Source organism: Oncorhynchus gorbuscha, linkage group LG18 (assembly GCF_021184085.1).
Source record: "Oncorhynchus gorbuscha isolate QuinsamMale2020 ecotype Even-year linkage group LG18, OgorEven_v1.0, whole genome shotgun sequence".
Taxonomy (NCBI): Eukaryota; Metazoa; Chordata; class Actinopteri; order Salmoniformes; family Salmonidae; genus Oncorhynchus; species Oncorhynchus gorbuscha.
This window is the reverse complement of record NC_060190.1, coordinates 67,269,086-67,278,433: the sequence shown is the minus strand read 5'-3', so window position 1 is coordinate 67,278,433 and position 9,348 is coordinate 67,269,086.

Below are 9,348 nucleotides of genomic sequence, written 5' to 3'. Positions count from 1 at the left end.
GTTTGTGAATGATTTGTGTGTAAATGCTTTGGAACTAACATAACCCATCAATAACTAGTCTAGACCTACTTTATATATCAGAAAATAGATCTCATGCAATTTGTAGAGTCTATAAACATGGACTGTATTTGTCTCCTTAACAATGTAATATAATGTAGCTAACCTCACATAGATCCTGCAGAGTAGAGGAAGATTTTCTCTCTCCTAATACGTTCCTGCTCCCCTGGGCCTCTCTCTGAGGCTGCAGTGGTTCCTCCACATCTCCCAGGGCCCCCTCACCGTCTCTTTTCTGTACTGGACTGGAAACTACCCCATGTCCCGCCACCCCCTCTTTGCCTTCAGCATCAACTGCCACGTGGTCAACTTCCTCGAAACCCTGCTAGACCTGGTTCTGTCCTCCACACACATCCTCCCCTACATGCTGCTGACTGGTCGCCTCTACGTCCTCTTGGTGCTGCTCTATTGGCTGGCCGGCTGCACTAACATATCTACAGCGAGGTGTACCCTGGGATTTGCACTGGATCTGCCTGCCCCTGTTCCACAGTATCTGGATGTCGTTATGTCATTTTCAGCAGATTTGCATGCATTTGCAAGAACCCATGGCTTCCTCAAACTAATACTATTATAATAATCTGTCTATTACATTATTCATTGTTCACTACCAGTAGTTAATGTTTCTCAGGGCATGTAGTCCGGGGCCTTAGCTTCAAAAACGGACAAAACCATTAAGCGGTGGATTAAAGCGTCAAATTTGGGATGTATTTGTTGATATTAAAAGGGGTGCCCAAAAATTGGGTCATGGCACCACTTATTATTATTTTCTTTTTTTTAATCCAATATTTCCACCAATACTGAATCAGATTTTGAAAAGGTGATATTGCTGTTACATTTTTGTTGCCATTTATACAACAAATATTGTGTATTTGTGAGTAGTAGACCAGTCTTCAACAATATGCCATTATATTTCATCAGCACCCTGCCTAAAGTGCCAGAAATGACCTGGAAACACTAGAAATCAACCTGTAAATCACTAGAATTTTGATTAATTATTACATGAATCACCTTAACATGGTGTTTAACAGTTTATAGACTTTTGTTATCAAGTTAAAAAATTGCCAACACACCCTAGGAGTTACATTATGTACACTGAAATGGGTAATTTACTCAGAACGACCATCTCCAGTTTGTCATATTCGAACAGGCTACATTACGCTACAACTTATCAAACTGAAACCGTATCCATGTCAAGAAAAGCTAACCACCGTTTTTGTTAAGTTTGTTACAGTTGGTCCTATGTCACACAATAGGTTAACTTTTGGATGGCTCAGCTTGGACAGCTGCCTTCAGGAAAAGACTCATTCTTGAAGTCAGCACACTTGACGAAAACCAGGTACAGCCCTCAAGGTACTACACTTCATTGTCAAAACTCCTGAAAGATGCACAAGCACTTCTTTTGATACATGGAATTGTAATACTTCTGGATCCTGACAAAAATACAAGATCTCATGCGTGCTGCATGACCAAGCCCATGAACAAAACAATGAGCTGGTGAAAGGGGCAGGGGGAGCCATTGGTCTAACAGAGAACCCCACTGCCTTCTGGAGATGGATGGGACCTGAGCAGGCTAGTCTACCGGTTGATTTTGAATCCCAGCTTTTGAATGTAGAGACCTCTTTAACACAATCTTCAATACAAGCAAAGTTCATCAGACATTATAATAACAGGTGGCCAGCTGCAACACAATTTCAAGCATGGGGAGTCCATTCCAAGCTAAATGTCTAGAGCTTTTGGTGTTGGATACAAACACAATTGTGCAAGCAAATATGTCATTAGAACTGTTCTCACCATTGAGAAACTATGCACTTTTCAATATCGGAAATCATTGTGGATAGGAACACAGGCAGTACATCCTTCCAACAGACCATTAAGAGGAATAATGTACCACTGCTTAACAATGCTAAGGCAAAGCCAGTCACAAAAGAGAAAAAAGTAACAATCAGCATTAAAAAGCGATCAAGTTCCCAGATGGAAATCTGCATGAGTTTTTCTCTCCCGATAATACGAATGTCCTCCAGCCCTATCAAATAACAGCATGCTTAACTTGCCCCCAGATCTTACATGCTAGGCCTGATCACTGTAGATTCCTACCCACCTGTGCCTTCTTCTTTTGATGCACACCCGCAAAGTTTCCACATTTGGCAAATATGGCTGTAGTCTCTTCCAGCCTGGGGTAGAGCACCAATTGCAATACAATCAATATTGAGTGGGACAGATACAAAGAAGATGGTCTAAAAGCCTCAACAAAAGACTGAGGAAAAGGCATCAGAAAGAAAGTTGGGGAGACAACCAAGCTTCCATATAAGTTCTGTGACTCTCTTAGAAATCCTTTTGACGAACAGGAGCTTTTCAAAATGTTGACACAGAAGGTGTGTGCCAATGAATCTGTCGATGGAAAAGAGATCTATGTTACAACTGATGATTCTGTGGTGTCAAATGGGTCCATCTGACATCAACACCAGAATGTAAGCACGAAGAGGCAGACAAAAGAGTATGCCTTTATCTTAAAGATGCCCTTCAAAAGGGTACAAAGACAATTGTCATTTAAACAGTGGACACTAACAATGTCATCCTTGCTGGGCTGTTCTTCCCTTTTTATCAACAATTATCCAACCTTATAACTTGCTTTTGGTATGCGCTCCTGAGTGGCGCAGTGCTGCATTAATTAATAAAACAAATTATCCCCCTTTCAATCTCTCATTCACCCCTCAGTTACGTGTTACTTGTCCATGGGACCGGCTGACATTCACTCTCTGACCTTTTCACTCTCTTTCCCTCAATCACTCACTCCCTCTTTCTGTCACTCATTCACTCCCTCACTCACAAACTCCCTCTTTCACCCACCAGGGATAGAAATAGTACTCAAATATCCTATTCAAAGAGATGCACTGTTACTTTAATGACATTTTATTAAAGTAGAAGTAAAATGACTAAGTAATTACAACTGTCATTACTGTAATTTCCAGAGGTGACTGATGCATTTGTTTCCATGTCAGCTGAACCAATTCTGGAATCGTCTACTTTCACATTCCATAAGAGAGACACCTGTGTTCTCTATGGGAAGACAATTCACCTAGGGATGGTGTCAATGCCACAAATCAGAACTTAAAGAATACATTTGATATGAAATTAAGTAATAATATGTTATTTTATGACAATTCACAGTAACTCATTTCCTGGTTAAGTTTACAATGGGCACCCTTTCTGGGACGTTTTTCTATCACCTGAGGAATGTTTTTACCAAATGTGTGTGTGTGTGAGAGAGGGAGAGAGAGATGTTTTTATGAAATGTTAGTAATTTGTGGGTTTCAACCTTCTGTTACATTTCAATCTGTCCACAATGTCTTTAAAACCCTGGACACTGTCTTTTCACAGGTTATCCAGATTCTGTTTGTGTTGTCATCACACACACACACACACACACACACACACACACACACACACACACACACACACACACACACACACACACACACACACACACACACACACACACACACACACACACACACACACACACACACACACACACACACACACACACACACACACACACAGATAGAGCGTGAACCCTCAAGGTGTTCACTGATGGTCTTCTCTTGGCTATATCAGTCAATAATTGCGAAGACAAACATGCGTAACTTCTACAGACCTGGACTACTGTCTGGTGCAATTGGCTCAACAGGGCAGCACGGCTAGCCCTTGGATGTACACAGAGAGCTAGCATTAATAATATGCATGTCAAATCAAATTGTATTGGTCACATACAGATGGTTAGCAGATGTTAATACGAGTGTAGCGTAATGCTTGTTTCTGCTTCTAGTTCCGGCAGTGCAGTAATATCTAACAAGTAATCTAACAATTCCCCAAGAACTTCCTATTACACACAAATCTAAAGGGGTGAATGCGAATATGTACATATAAATATATGGATGAGAGATGGCCGAGCAGCATAGGCAAGGTGCAATAGATGGTATAAAATACAGTATATACATATGATATGAGTAATGTAAGATATGTAAACATTAATGAAGTTTCATTGTTTAAAGTGACTAATGACCCATTTATTAAAGTGGTCAGTGATTGGGTCTCCATGTAGGCAGCAGCCTCTCTGAGTTAGTGACTGCTCTGTAACAAAAGACAAATTTCTTCGGCCTCCTGAGGTTGAAGAGGCGCTATTGTGCCTTCTTCACCACACTGTCTGTGTGGGTGGACCATTTCAGGTTGTCTGTGATGTGTATGCCGAGGAACTTACAACTTTCCACTTTCTCCACTGCTGTTCCTTCGATGTGGATAGGGGGTGCTCCCTCTGCTGTTTCCTGAAGTCCACGATCATCTCCTTTGTTTTGTTGACGTTGAGTGAGAAGTTGTTTTTCTGACACCACACACCGAGTGCCCTCACCTCCTCCCTGTAGGCTGTCTCGTTGTTGTTGGGCATCAAGCACACGACTGTTGTGTCGTCTGCAAACTTGATGATAGAGTTGGAGGCGTGCATGGCCAAACAGTCATGGGTGAACAGGGAGTACAGGAGGGGGCTGAGCATGCACCTTTGTGGGGCCCCAGTGTTGAGGGTCAGCAAAGTGGAGATGTTGTTTCCTACCTTCACCACCTGTGGGCGGCCCGTCAAAGTCCAGGACCCAATTGCACAGGTCGTGGTTGAGACCCAGGGCCTCCAGCTTGATGATGAGCTTGGAGGGTACTATGGTTAGGAGAAGGGTTAGCTTAAAGGGTTAAGGTTAGGGTTAGGGAAATGGTTAGTTAACATGCTAAGCAGTTTCATAGTAGCTAAAAAGTAGTAAGTAGTTAAAAATGTGACAATTAGCTAAAATGCTAAAATTGTACGCAATTAGATTAGAAATCGCAACCTTTGGGTTGCTGGACGTTATGGTTATACATTCACCCTACTTTTGTTTTTGCTTTAAGTAACCATCTGTCTTATGTAACCATACCAAATGCAACATACACTACATGATAAGTATGTGGACACCTGCTCGTTCCAAAATCATGGGCATTAATATGGAGTTGGTCCCCCTTTGCTGCTATAACAGCTTCCACTCTTCTGAGAAGGCATTCCAATAGATGTTGGAACATTGCTGCGGGGACTTACTTCCATTCAGCCACAAGAACATAAGTGAGGCCGAGCACTGATGTTGGGCAATTAGAACCGACTCGCAGTCGGCGTTCGAATTCATCCCAAAGGTGTTCATGGGGTTGAGGTCAGGGCTCTGAGCAGGCCAGTCAAGTTCTTCCACACCGATCTTGACAAACCATTTCTGTATGGACCTCGCTTTGTGCACGGGGGTGTTGTCATGCTGAAACAGGAAAAGGCGATACCCAAACTGTTGCCACAACGTTGGAAGCGCAGAATCGTCTAGAATTTCATTGTATGCTGTAACGTTAAGATTTCCCTTTACTGGAACTATGGGGTCTAGCCCGAACCATGAAAAACAGCCTCAGACCCTTATTCCTCCTAAACCATTGGTGCCACATTGAAAGTCACTGAGCTCTTCAGTATGGACATTCTACTGCCATTTTCATCTCTGGAGAGTTCATGGCGGGATGCTCGATTTTATTCACCAGTCGGCAACGGTGTGGCTGAAATAGCTGAAACCACTCAATTGAAGGGGTGTCCACATACTTTTATATATACAGTGTATCATACTAATTTGAGTGTCTGGGATGTACATTTACTATGTTCTGTCTAGTCTACGAGAACAGGCTGGAATAAAAGGCAGCCATTGTGAGTGTATCCATGAGTTTACCCGTCAAATTGCCTGGGATAGAATTTCCAAACATGTTCTATTCATTCTTTTTCTATGGTCAAGTCTCTGTTGGCAGTAGTTGTGAGGTAGGGGTGGGTGTCAGCAGTGTGATTTTACACTCTTGCCTGAATCACACTATAGGGCTGACCCAAACCATACTGTGCTGCCTGGCTCTAGTATTTTGTTTGAACATGGTCCTTTCCAGCACTGTTTCAGCATCTATGGGGGATGCTTAACCAGGCCAGACCAGCACCAGCTCGACTTGGTTTGGCTCTTAGGCGTTACAGTGTGAATCAGGCGTGTTCAGGGGGAATATCAGCTGACTGGGGGGAGCCTGTCTACACACGACTTGATGGCCTCATGTTTAGCTCTCATTATCCCAGCTCTGTTTCCCTTTGGGAAAAGAACAACACACCGACTTACAATGCTGCCTGCATGTGATGTACCACATGGTATTAAAGGATGTTGTGTGCACCTGGCATCCACAGAGACGACATTGTAGGAATTGAGAAACAGTTATTAAAAATACATGACGATGGTCTCAAACAATACCTAGTCTGTTGACATTTTAAGTCACTTGGCATGTGTATGCAATTTTGAAATGGACAGTAAAGCTAGCTGTCTTTTACACATGTTGATGCAAGTGCAGAAGATGTTGTGGTACAATACAATATACTTACGTGCACTTATGAAATGAAAGTTTGAAGAATTTGTTACATTGACATTTTTTTATGTTTTTTTTTAAAGTAATGTATTGGAAACAAAATCAATGAGCTGCGAGGGCACTTCCTTATTTTTGTTATTTTTATTTCACCTTTATTTAACCAGGTGGTCTAGTTGAGAACAAGTTCTCATTTGCAACTGCGACCTGGCCAAGATAAAGCATGGCAATTCGACACATACAACAACACAGAGTTACACATGGAATAACCAAAACATACAGTCAATAATACAGTAGAACAAAAGAAAACAAAAAGTCTATATACAGTGAGTGTAAATGAGGTAAGATAAGGGAGTTAAGGCAATAAATAGGCCATGGTGGCGAAGTAATTACAATATAGCAATTAAACACTGGAATGGTAGATGTGCAGAAGATGAATGTGCAAGTAGAGATACTGGGGTGCAAAGATAAATAAATAAATACTGTATGGGGATGAGGTAGGTAGATAGATGGGCTGTTTACAGATGGGCTATGTACAGGTGCAGTGATCTGTGAGCTGCTCTGACAGCTGGTGCTTAAAGCTAGTGAGGGAGATATGAGTCTCCAGCTTCAGAGATTTTTGCAGTTAATTCCAGTCATTGGCAGCAGAGAACTGGAAGGAAAGACGACCAAAGGAGGAATTGGCTTTGGGGGTGACCAGTGAGATATAACTGCTGGAGCGCGTGCTATGAGTGGGTGCTGCTATGGTGACCAGTGAGCTGAGTGGGTTGGGTATGGGGCTTTGGTGACAAAACGGATGGCACTGTGATAGACTGCATCCAGTTTGTTGAGTAGAGTGTTGGAGGCTATTTTATAGATGACATCACCGAAGTCGAGGATCGGTAGGATGGTCAGTTTTACGAAGGTATGTTTGGCAGCATGAGTGAAGGATGCTTTGTTGCGATATATGAAGCCAATTATAGATTTAATTTTGGATTGGAGATGCTTGATGTGAGTCTGGAAGGAGAGTTTACAGTCTAACCAGACACCTAGGTATTTGTAGTTGTCCACGTATTCTAAGTCAGATGATGGACGGGCGAGTAGGTGCGGGCAGTGATCGGTTGAATAGCATGCATTTAGTTTTACTTGCGTTTAAGAGCAGTTGGAGACTTGCATTGAAGCTCGTCTGGAGGTTAGTTAACAGTGTCCAAAGAAGGGCCAGAAGTATACAGAATGGTGTTGTCTGCGTAGAGGTGTACCAGTGAATCACCAGCAGCAAGAGCGACATCATTGATGTATACAGAGAAGAGAGTCGGCCCGAGAATTGAACCATGTGGCACCCCCATAGAGACTGCCAGAGGTCCGGACAAAAGGCCCTCCCATTTGACACACTGACCTCTATCAGAGAAATAGTTGGTTAACCAGGCGAGGCAATCATTTGAGAAAACAAGGCTGTCGAGTCTGCCAATAAGAATGTGATGATTGACAGAGTCGAAAGCCTTGGCCAGGTCGATGAATACGGCTGTACAGTAATGTCTCTTATCGATGGCGGTTATGATGTCGTTTAGGACCTTGAGCGTGGCTGAGGTGAACCCATGACCAGCTCTGAAACCATAGGTGGGTGTTAAGTGTAGAAGTTCAAAGGGCATAGGTGAGGGCACTGGTTGACCTCTTATCTGTGCACGTGCCTCCCATGAAGTTATGTGCCTTTTAAGTGCCTTTTCATTCTTCTTGTTGTATGACATGGACACATTGCATGATAGCCCATGATTTATCTTTAAGAAATCTGATAACCTCGAGGCCTTTACTGTCCAAAGCCACTACTATTCTACAGTGTTGTTGGTGAAAAGACCAATGGAATTTATCATGGGCATTCAGATACTACATCACTTCAATTCTTCATGAGACAGAGTACATTATTGTGTCTCCCTCTCTAGCTACGCCATTATATTGCAATGGGCTTGAGTCTGTGGGTTCATTCTTTCCAGAGGTCTCAGCTTTACCCAGGTTTCCAGCAGAGCATGTGTGTGTGCTGTTGCACAGGCAGGTTTTTTCTGAACAATGGATGTGGTGTAGCAAAGTCACGAGGGTTCTGTGAAAACTCTCTTATGCTCAGTGTCTTGGGAAACATAATAAACATATTCACTTTTGAATGAGACTTCCTGGGTTACATAGAAGGGTTCAGTGAGGTGTAGCACATGACTTGATTGAGAGCATATTCACATTTCCAGTGCTTTATATTGTAATGATCCTCGCTAATGAGCCATGTTATCTCTACTTCCGCAATGCCTAGGTTTTTTGCCTTTCATGCCAGCGTCCCAGGTTTGCGTCTTTGTTCCTCTGTTTGCTACATTGGTTTCAGAAGTTGTATGGTGGCGGTGAGGCCATCATAATGCACGGCCGGATGTGTGAGGAGGCTGAAGTGGTCGAAGTTTGTACCGTCCCGTTCGCAGGGGGCAGTGTATCGATCCTCACAAATGAGCAATGTTACAATTCCCAGCAAGTGAGTTAACCTAAGGTTTTGCATTTCACGCCAGCGACCCAGGTACAATATTATAGTTGCTTTTATCCCTGAGACCCAACATTGTAAAAATGCAACTTTTCCTAAATTGTGTTCTGTAAACTCAAAAATAATGTCTAACACTACATAGAGAATATTCTTAGACCCAGATCAGATTCTTAGAGTAGTCTCTTGTGTTTTAGTGGGATTTTTGTGTCATCAGTAGCCTCTAAAACACGGATCCTCAACTAGATTTCTTCTTGAGTGGATAGTGAGGGGGCCGGACCATAATTACAAATCATTTGTAGACTGCTAATTGACCGCAAGAAACCCAAATGGATATAATATTTTAATAAAACAATCATTTAAAACCTTGTTTACATTTGTAG